Genomic DNA, 10,128 nt, shown 5'->3' on the forward strand with positions numbered 1-10,128 from the left:
TTAGCTAGCTAGCTAGCTAGCTTGCAGTTGTTAGCTAAATTGTCCTATTTAGCCAGCTTGCTGTTGCTAGCTAATTTGTACTGGGATATAAACGTTGAGTTGTTATTTTACCTGAAATGCACAAGGTCCTCTACTCTGACAATTAATCCACACATAAAACGGTCAACCAAATCATTTCTAGTCATCTCTCTTCCTTCCAGGTTTTTTCTTCTTTGGACTTTGTATGGCGATTGGCATCTAACTTTCATAATAAGGTGTATTACCACGACCGACCGACCTCAGTTCGTCTTTCAGTCACCCACTTGGGTATAACCAATGAGATGGCACGTGGGTATATGCTTCTATAAACCAATGAGGAGATGGGAGAGGCAGGACTTGCACCACGTTCAGTGTCACAAATAGAACTGACTCCTATTTTAGCGCTTGGTAACGCTGTTGCTCGTTGGCGCGTGCGAGCAGTGTGGGTGCAATGATTGAAAAACATGTATGTGTAAATATATTTTGCGAGCGGTGTAGTCAACATGTTAGACCACTGTGCCACTCTGGTGCCCAGATGAGCATGCTTTGTAATGTTTCTAAAACAATAAATGTCTTACTAGTAAGAAGTGATGTGGTATATTGCGCTGTTATTTCATTATTTGTGACCTGAGTCTTTTAACCAAAATATCCCAGATAAGACAAACATTTTCAGCTGTCCCTTTAAGGGTGGGATGTTAGCATGGCAACAAGGACAAGGCTCGAGTCCAGTCTGCCTAAATTGTACCACCTTTTATGCCTGTGCTTAGCGCATCTAAAAATGTATCTTACTGCCGCACTTCAATCACAGTGAGCACAGCTCCCCAGTGTTGCTGCACATGAGGTTGGATATTATAGGATTTGTAGTTCTTTGTGCAATTAGCATTCAGCTATGATACAAAACAACATAAATGCTTTGAAAACAGCATTTATTTTACTTCTAACAAAATGTTTATTCAAAAACACAAGTGAAATGCAGAGCCCATAGATGGGCAGGGACTCTGCTGTCCTAGCTTCAGGGGGAAGCTGGTTCCACCATTGGGGTACCAGGACAAAGAAGATCTTGGACTGGGCTGAGTGGGAGCTGGGGTGACATGAAAGAACTTGAAAAGGTTGAAAACCAGGCGGGCTGCTGCGTTCTGGATAAGTTGCATGGGTTTGATGGCAGAAGCGAGTTTGCCCCATTTCAGATTCTCTATTTTTGCATGTTTTTTTACACTGAAAGTTATCAGATCTTCAACCGAAACCTAATATTAAATAACAACAGCTACATGAAGTGTTTGGTTGCAGTCATTGCAGCTGAAGGTGGCACAACCAGTTATTGAGTGTAAGATGGCAAAATAAAATTCACACAGGGACATTGGGTATTGCATAATTATGTTAAATAAATGAAATAATTATCAACATTTTGTGTTATATTAATATTCATGTTTTGTTTGAAAATCTGACAATAGATCAAATAAGAAAGGGGACAAATACTTTTTCACGGCACTGTATGTTGTCTATTGTCACATTTACTGATACGTCTGGTCATCTGCAAATTATGAAAATTATTCTTAGATGACTGGTGAGTGAATCTACCTTTGGGGAGGAAAGCTAGGCACAGCCACAGGTGGGACCTCTTTTTCTGTCTCCACCTTCTTGCTCTTCATCTTCCTGCCTTTCATCAGTGCACGGACGTCCCTCGACTTCTCCCCTTTCAGAGGGGAACACAATCCATTTTGGGTTTTGGTGTCCTCGTAGATGGTGAGGGGTCTCTTGACCGAGCTGTTGGGGGTGTGAGACTTAAGCAGTCTTCTTCACCGAAAACGTTGGTTCGCCTGTCTCCTTAACCTCCTTGATAGGTTACATCTTCATAAAGAGTCCGGCTTTCTGAGCACAGCTGACGTGGAAGGCGGTGTAGCAGTTCGCCTTGTGACATTGGATACAGGTGAGCTTCCAGCAGGCGGACTGAATGTTGCTGACTCCGTCGATGGGCTCGATGAAGACCGTGTTGGAAAACCTTACCTCCGGCACCCACAGGGCGCACACCACATGACCCCAGCGGTCAACGTCAGTCTTTTTCACTGCTCCGCCTTTATTAGGACACAGTATGCAGCCTGCGGGCTGGGTGGGCAACTGGAGGCAGTGCCGGCACAGCCACTGTCCCTCTGGGATGTAAGGGACACCGTAACACTCTTGGTGCACAGCCAGGTTGCACATGTCACAGAAGAGGATGACGTTGCTGTCCTGGCCATCTCCATCCATGCAGATGCAGCAGACTGCGTCCTCGTCTATGGTCAGCTTGTCCTGGCCCTCCTTCACCATCTGGGTCTCCTTCTCAAAGCGGTCCACCAGGAACTCAAACACATTGTGGGACACCTGGTCGTGAGAGGGAGAACAGTAAACAGTTGCACATTAATTGTGGTATTAATTCTATATTGTTGACTATTGTTATATTGTATTATTTTCTTAGCCTGTGATTCATTTGTTTTTGTTTCTTTAGGAGGGGGAATCTAGCCTGACTGCCAGTCTGTTTCTGCTCTCTTGTCTAGTTGACAAGAGTAGAAACAGAATTAAATCAAATCCAAGTTTATTAGTCGCGTACACAGTTTAGCAGATGTTATGGCAGCTTCAGAGAACCGCTTAGGTTATTAGCTCCTAACAATGCAGTATAATGTCAAAGCTCACAATCAAAAATATATAAAGAAAATAAGAAATCCCAAAATGAATCCAATAAACAACCAAAATACCACTGTAACAACAATCCAAATGCAATCTATGAGTATATACAGTCGTGGCCAATAGTTATGGGAATGACAAATATTAATTTTCTGCTGCCTCAGTTTGTATGATGGCAATTTGCTTATACTCCAGGATGTTATGAAGAGTGATCAGATGAATTGCAATTAATTGCAACGTCCCTCTTTGTCATACAAATTAACTGAATCTCCCAAAAACATTTCCACTGTATTTCAGGCCTGCCACAAAAGGACCAGCTGACATCATGTCAGTGTTTCATTAACACAGGTGTGAGTGTTCACGAGGACAAGGCTGGAGATCACTCTGTCATGCTGATTGAGTTCTAATAACAGACTGGAAGCTTCAAAGGGAGGGTGGTGCTTGGAATCATTGTTCTTCCTCTGTGCATGGTTACCTGCAAGGAAACACGTGCAGTCATCATTGCTTTGCACAAAAAAGGGCTTCACAGGCAAGGATATTGCTGCCAGTAAGATTGCACCTAAATCAACCATTTATCGGAGCATCAAGAACTTCAAGGAGAGCGGTTCAATTGTTCTGAAGAAGGCTTCAGGGTGCCCAAGAAAGTCCAGCAAACGTCAGGACCATCTCCTAAAGTTGATTCCGCTGCGGGATCGGGGCACCACCAGTACAGAGCTTGCTTAGGAATGGCAGCAGGCAGGTGTGAGTGCATCTGCAAGCACAGCGAGGTGAAGACTTTGAGGATGGCCTGGTGTCAAGAAGGGCAGCAAAGAAGCCACTACTCTCCAGGAAAAACATCAGGGAAAGACTGCATATCAGGGAAAGACTGATATTCTGCAAAAGGTACAAGAATTGGACTGCTGAGGACTGGGGTAAAGTCATTTTCTCTGATGAATCCCTTTTCCGATTGTTTGGGGCATCCGGAAAAAAAGCTTGTCCGGGAAAGACAAGGTGAGCACTACCATCAGTCCTGTGTCATGCCAACAGTAAAGCATCCTGAGACCATTCATGTGTGGTGTTGCATCTCGGCCAAGGGAGTGGGCTCACTCACAATTTTGCCCAAAGAACACAGCCATGAATGAAGAACATTACCAACACATCCTCCGAGAGCAACTTCTCCCAACCCTCCAAGAACAGTTTGGTGACGAACAATGCCTTTTCCAGCATGATGGAGCACCTTGCCATAAGGCAAAAGTGATAACTAAGTGGGTCGGGGAACAAAACATCGATATTTTGGGTCCAATGCCAGGAAACTCCCCAGACCTTAATCCCATTGAGAACTTGTGGTCAATCCTCAAGAGACGGGTGGACAAACAAAAATCCACAAATTCTGACGAACTCCAACCATTGATTATAGAATGGGCTGCCATCAGTCAGGATGTGGCCCAGAAGTTAATTGACATCAGGCCAGGGCAGATTGCAGAGGTCTTGAAAAAGAAGGGTCAACACAACAAATATTGACTCTTTGCATCAACTTCACGTAATTGTCAATAAAAGCCTTTGACACTTATGAAATGCTTGTAATTATACTTCAGTATTCCATAGTAAAATCTGGCACATATCTAAAGACACTGAAGCACCAAACTTAGTGAAATGAATATTTGTGTCTTTCTCAAAACTTTTGGCCATGACTGTATGCCAGATGAAATTTACACAATATAGTCCTCTTAGTACATGTACAGCAGTAGCTGATGTCTTGAGATGTTGCTTCAATATATCCACATAATTGTCCTACCTCATGATGCTATCTATTTTGTGAAGTGCACAAGTCCCTCCTGCAGCAAAGCACCTGCACAACATGATGCCGCCACTACCATGCTTCAAGGTTGGGATGATGTTCTTTGGCTTGCAAGCCTCCCCCTTTTTCCTCCAAACATAATGATGGTCATTATGGCCAAACAGTTCTATTTTTGTTTCATCAGACCAGAGGATATTCATCCAAAAAGTACAATCTTTGTCACCATGTGCAGTGGCAAACTGTAGTCTGGATTTTTTAAAGGCGGTTTTAGAGCAGTGGCTTCTTCCTTGCTGAGCGGCCTTTTAGGCTATGTCGATGTAGGACTCTTTTTACTGTGAATATATAGATACTTTTGTACTTGTTTCCTCCAGCACCTTCACAAGGTCCTTTGCTGTCGTTCTGGGATTGATTTACACTTTTCACACCAAAGTACTTTCATCTCTAGGAGACAGAACGTGTCTCCATCCTGAGCAGTATGACGGCTACATGATCCCATGGTGTTTATACTTGTATACTATTGCTTGTACAGATAAACATGGTACCTTCAGGCGTTTGGAAATTGTTCCCAAGGATGAACAAGACTTGTTGAGGTCTACAATTTTTTTCTGAGATCTTGGCTGATTTCTTTTCATTTTCCCATGATGTCAAACAAAGAGGCACTGAGTGTGAAGGTAGGCCTTGAAATACATCCACAGGGACACCTCCAATTGACTCAAATGATGTCAATTAGCCGATCAGAAGCTTCTAAAGTCATGACATTATGTTCTGGAATTTACAAGCTGTTTAAAGGCACAGTCAACTTAGTATATGTCAACTTCTGACCCACTGGAATTGTGATACAGTGAATTATAAGTGGAATAATCTGTCTGTAAACAATTGTTGGAAAAATTACTTAGAAGATGTCCTAACAGACTAGCCAAAACTATAGTTTGTTATTAACAAGAAATTTGTGGAGTGGTAAAAAAATAATTTTAATGACTCCAACCTAAGTGTATGTAAACTTCCGACTTCAACTCTATGTCAAGAATCTAGTATATAAATAAATATGCACTGTATAAAGAGTAACTCAACTGCAATGTACAGTAGTAGAAAGATACGAATAAGCTGTTGAGAATACAGTATTTAAATACACAGCACAAAACCCCACGGCAAAAAGGATTGACTGGCACCGAGGCTACGGGGAGCAGCCTCACCATTAAGTTTTGTAAATTTGAAAAGGAGTAATTTAAAAAGAAAAAGCCTACCTGACTGACGCCCTCACTCCTCCTCTTATCGTTAACTACTTTCAGCCAGGCGTAGTCCTCCTCATCCATATCATACTCCACCTCCTCATCCAGCTCCTCTGACGTCTTCTCCACATACTTATAATACACTGGGGGCCTCCTGGGGACAGCTGGAAGGTTATACTCCACAGTACGGACCTTGGCCTCTGGAAGTGTCTGTACTGGTGCTGCCTGTGCTGCTGTAGCTCCATGTGTTGTATGTAGGGTTCTGTGCAACCGCAGCTGCACTCCTCTTCTCCTGGCTGTTTTTTTACCGGACGGAGCGCATCAGTGTTTGCTGAGGCTTTTCCATGTTCTCCTTGTTGCTGGTGCACTTGTAACAGTACTCTTCTTGCGTTGTGTACAATCAGTCATCGACACGGAACTCCAACATGTAGCACCAGTCATGTAGCTTTATTCTGTTAGGAACGGCACAAAATTGCACGTCATGCAATGCACGTCTCACCATCCAACTCTGCACTCACGCACTGTACAAAGTATATGAACCCCCCCACCAGAAACAGTAAATTGCTAGCTAGTACTGGCGGGAATTCTTTACAACAAAATGCACAACAAATATTCTCCAAAAACCGCTGCATCTTATGTGTGATGTTCGAATAACATTTACAAACAATTTGATATACATTGTACATTTAAATCATCAATTGAGAGTATAAAAATCACTTTTGATGTACAGTGCTTTGCAACCAATAATTTACCGCTGGTTTGGTGCTTGTTCACTGGGACGATTCTAACTGGAACATCCCCCATCGTAAGCAAGCTAAGCAAACCAGCCAATAAGATGCCATGTTGAGTAGGTGAAGGCAAGACAAACTCAAACCAAAAACCCATTGGCTTAACAATAAAGTGGCAAGGGGAATCACCAATATAACCCTGTTACACACTCCATAATCTCCTGCGCCATAGGGTCATCATCCGAGATCACATCCAGCTTGTCGTAGATGCTGATCCGATGCACCCGGCCGTCAATCTCCATGTCCACCATGCGCTGGGCCTGGGCATAGGTCAGAGTCTGTTTGTTGGGGGACGGCCGGATCGGGGAGGGTGGCCGCTGGGGCTGCTGTGGTGCCGAACCTTCTTCCTCATCCTCAACACCTGAACAGCTGCAAGGAGAAGAGAAACAGGTACATAGATGTGTCTATATTGCAACAAAGTAAACAAGCATGAGGAAGACAACAGAGGCAGACATAGATTACCATCACAATGTCATTAAGTAAAAAAAAACTGTAAACAAAGATTATTTTGACTGGTTTTACCTCCTAAGGGTGAGTCACTAAAATCAATGAGGGACAAGAGGATAGTAGTAGAGGGGAAAAGGCATGGCTTGTGTTCAAAAGAAACTCAGGTTTCCCATGACAGCAAAAGTATGAGACAACTGCTAACGTTATTACCACTGATGCAGTGCAGACAGCTACTAACAAGGTCAGAGTTGAATTCGAAGTTCCAACAAGATACATTTCTGCATTGGTTTGTATGGAGAATGCGTTGCGCTTTGAAGTGGTTATGTATATATATCACACACAGTCTGGTTATTATTATGGAGCTTTCAAGATTTGAAAGTGCGAGATCACGCAGTAAATAACAGAGCCTAAACATTACAACACAGACACAGGAAATGTTTTGGGTTGCTAGAGACATTCTAAATGTTGAATCAGTAACGTGTGCTATGCCAGAGAGGATATATTGTTCACAGTCTGCGTAAAGCAAGGGGAGTGTTTACTTTAGCCTTTTAAAATTGTACCAACTTTGTTACACCTAGGAGTGGCAGCCAACTGAGCCAAGCACCCCACCCACCGAACTATACACTGCACCATGATAAATTGCACCATTTAATTTACAATTTGGTCCGTTCGGAGGATGTTATGGTTCCTTCTAGCAAACTAGCAGCTGGCTAAAGAAAGAAAACAGCGATACCAACGAATAGCGCAAACAGAGGAAGCCAGTGTGGACTGTTCAGGTATGAAAAGCCAACTGACATTTACTCCTGAGGTGCTGACTTGTTGCACCCTCGACAACTAACGTTACTGTGATTATTATTACTTGACCATGCTGGTCATTTATGAACATTTGAACATCTTGGCCATGTTCTGTTATAATCTCCACCCGGCACAGCCAGAAGAGGACTGGCCACCACTTATAGCATGGTTCATTTCTAGGTGTCATCCTAGGTTTGGACCTTTCTAGGGAGTTGTTCCTAGCCACCGTGCTTCTACACCTGCATTGCTTGCTGTTTGGGGTTTTAGGCTGGGTTTCTGTACAGCACTTTGATAAACCAGCTGATGTAAGAAGGGCTATATAAACACATTTGATTAGTAGCTAACAATAACATTACTGTAGCTACTAATGCTAGTTAGTTAGCTAACAACCTAAAGTTAGCAAATGGCGTCAAACAAAACAAGGCAACGTGTATTGTGCTTCCTATAACACATGCAGAATTAAATCAGTTACTGACCGACTATGCTCTTCATAATCCATGATAAAATGCATCGGGGGGGGAAGCACACACACCTCAGAGCTAGAAACAGCTTTGCTGGTTGTAACAGAAGCTTGTCAAAATCCTTTGGAAGCAATGGCGATGTGGCCTGTTAAGAGACTGTAATTCCGCGTAAACCATGTTCTCATCCAACGGGAGATGTTTAGGCTTTTTCAGTAATAACAGACAAGAATGCAGTTGGGAGCTCTCTGCGTCTTGCTAAATACTAGATTGGGTTCTATCATGCGTATAAAAAAGTATTTGCCCATTGATTGGCTTCCTCCCTATAGCCTGGAACCGTTTGGAGGCTGCAACTGCATGCTCGAGTTCCCCACAACAAAGCAGTGCACGCCGCAACTACTGCCGCAATAGGTAATGTTGTAGAGTGCGTTCACACACAAATAGAACAATGAGCCCGATATTTCACCGGATGTATAAATGTGACGCATCTGGTAGCGTTTAACACTCGCTACAAAATATGGTGATGAGAGGAACCGCAGTTTATGGCAGTGGGAGAAGATTGAGCTAGATTAATTTTGGCCGAAATTCTGCAAATTTGCTCACCGATTAAACATTTACAAGAATCTCTAACAAACAGAGCGGACTGCGTTTTGTAGACTTTTTTAAGTAGCATTGTTTAGGAGTGCAAGGGCGAATTGAGTTATTGCACACGCGCGCTTCAGACTGGGCGTTCCCTGGCGGAAATATATAAATAAATGCTAGAACGAGCCAATAGGATTTCACTAGCTCGTTTCTGGCTCTGCTCAATTGCCTCCAATTGGCAACGACAGGCCCTGGTCTGTCGGGTTAGTTATAAAAACCATGCCAGATGAAGTCGTCACTAGTTACCATAGTCACGAAGTCAGAAGGCCCGCCTAGTCGACCAATCAAATGAGGGAGTGTGAGTGGTCATTTTTTTCTGATCGGGCCTACTCTGGTCTACTTATTGCTCCGCCCCATATTTAATACCACAAAAATTACAGGGTAGCATATTCTGGAGGATAAAGCCGATGTTCTCCGCGGGTGCCAATAAAATAGGTTACTGTTCGCTCAATTAAGTTAAGAATATTGATTACTATTAAGACTATTGTCACCATTGGCTTTCCAAACATTTTTTCAGAGAACGTATTTTTAAATATTGAAATATGCCTGGCTGGGTCAGCTTCACATGGCCCTTCCGACAGTAGGGTATGCGATTTAAAAACAATCCAGAACAGTCTGTGGCCAAATCATGCTTTCTGGTGTAGTAGCCTATTTGTTATACTTGTATTTATTTCTCTATAGACAGGAGTAAGCTAATTTAGGCTAGGCCTATATAAATTTGGCGATTTAATTAAATTTACTTTAGGGAAGGCTAAGGCCTTTTAATGTGGCAGAAACACAACCAGTCATGATGTTTTCATCTAATTGTCAAACAATCACTTAACTAAGGCGTTTTCGAATATATTTGTTCACTCACAAAATAATTTCAACATTGTAACCCCGACGGTGTACTGTGCACCCGCAATTTGATGAATGGAAATAGACAGTTACAAAACACCTAAGTGTATTGTAATTACATTCTGCGATTGTCATGAATGAGTATCGACGTAACTTGTAACTCAGTTAAAATCAAAATGTGGTTTATCAAAATAATTATTATTGCGAACTATGACATGACTTAAACGAATTTGAATATGTTGCAAAGAGAAACAATCATTTGCATTTAATAAACTCGCCCGTAGCACCATAACCCCTCGTGCCTTATTGCTTAATCATAGCAGTCAAACTAGTTAAATCAACATCTGCTATGATTAAGCAATAAGGCACGAGGGGTTATGGTGCTACGGGCTTTTCTTAAGGAGTGCCTGTATACAGCTGTTAGCTGTGGTATATTGGCCATATACCACCAACCCAAATTGAATACCTATCTATGATTC

The 10,128-nt window shown here is 42.5% G+C and overlaps 1 pseudogene across 1 annotated transcript in view; it reads right to left on the reverse strand.

The window, feature by feature from the left end:
- LOC110501068 (bromodomain-containing protein 1-like) overlaps positions 1–6,822 on the reverse strand; it is a 26,367-nt pseudogene extending 19,545 nt beyond the window's left edge. The window contains exons 1-3 of the transcript XR_016490433.1: positions 6,617–6,822; positions 5,698–6,049; positions 1,597–2,376 (exon numbers count right to left, since the gene is read on the reverse strand). The product of XR_016490433.1 is annotated as a bromodomain-containing protein 1-like (transcript). The remainder of the gene's footprint in view (positions 1–1,596; positions 2,377–5,697; positions 6,050–6,616) is intronic.
- Between the last annotated feature and the right edge of the window lie 3,306 nt (positions 6,823–10,128).

This window comes from Oncorhynchus mykiss, chromosome 21 (genome assembly GCF_057628025.1).
Source record: "Oncorhynchus mykiss isolate SJ-2025 chromosome 21, ASM5762802v1, whole genome shotgun sequence".
NCBI classification, from domain to species: domain Eukaryota; kingdom Metazoa; phylum Chordata; class Actinopteri; order Salmoniformes; family Salmonidae; genus Oncorhynchus; species Oncorhynchus mykiss.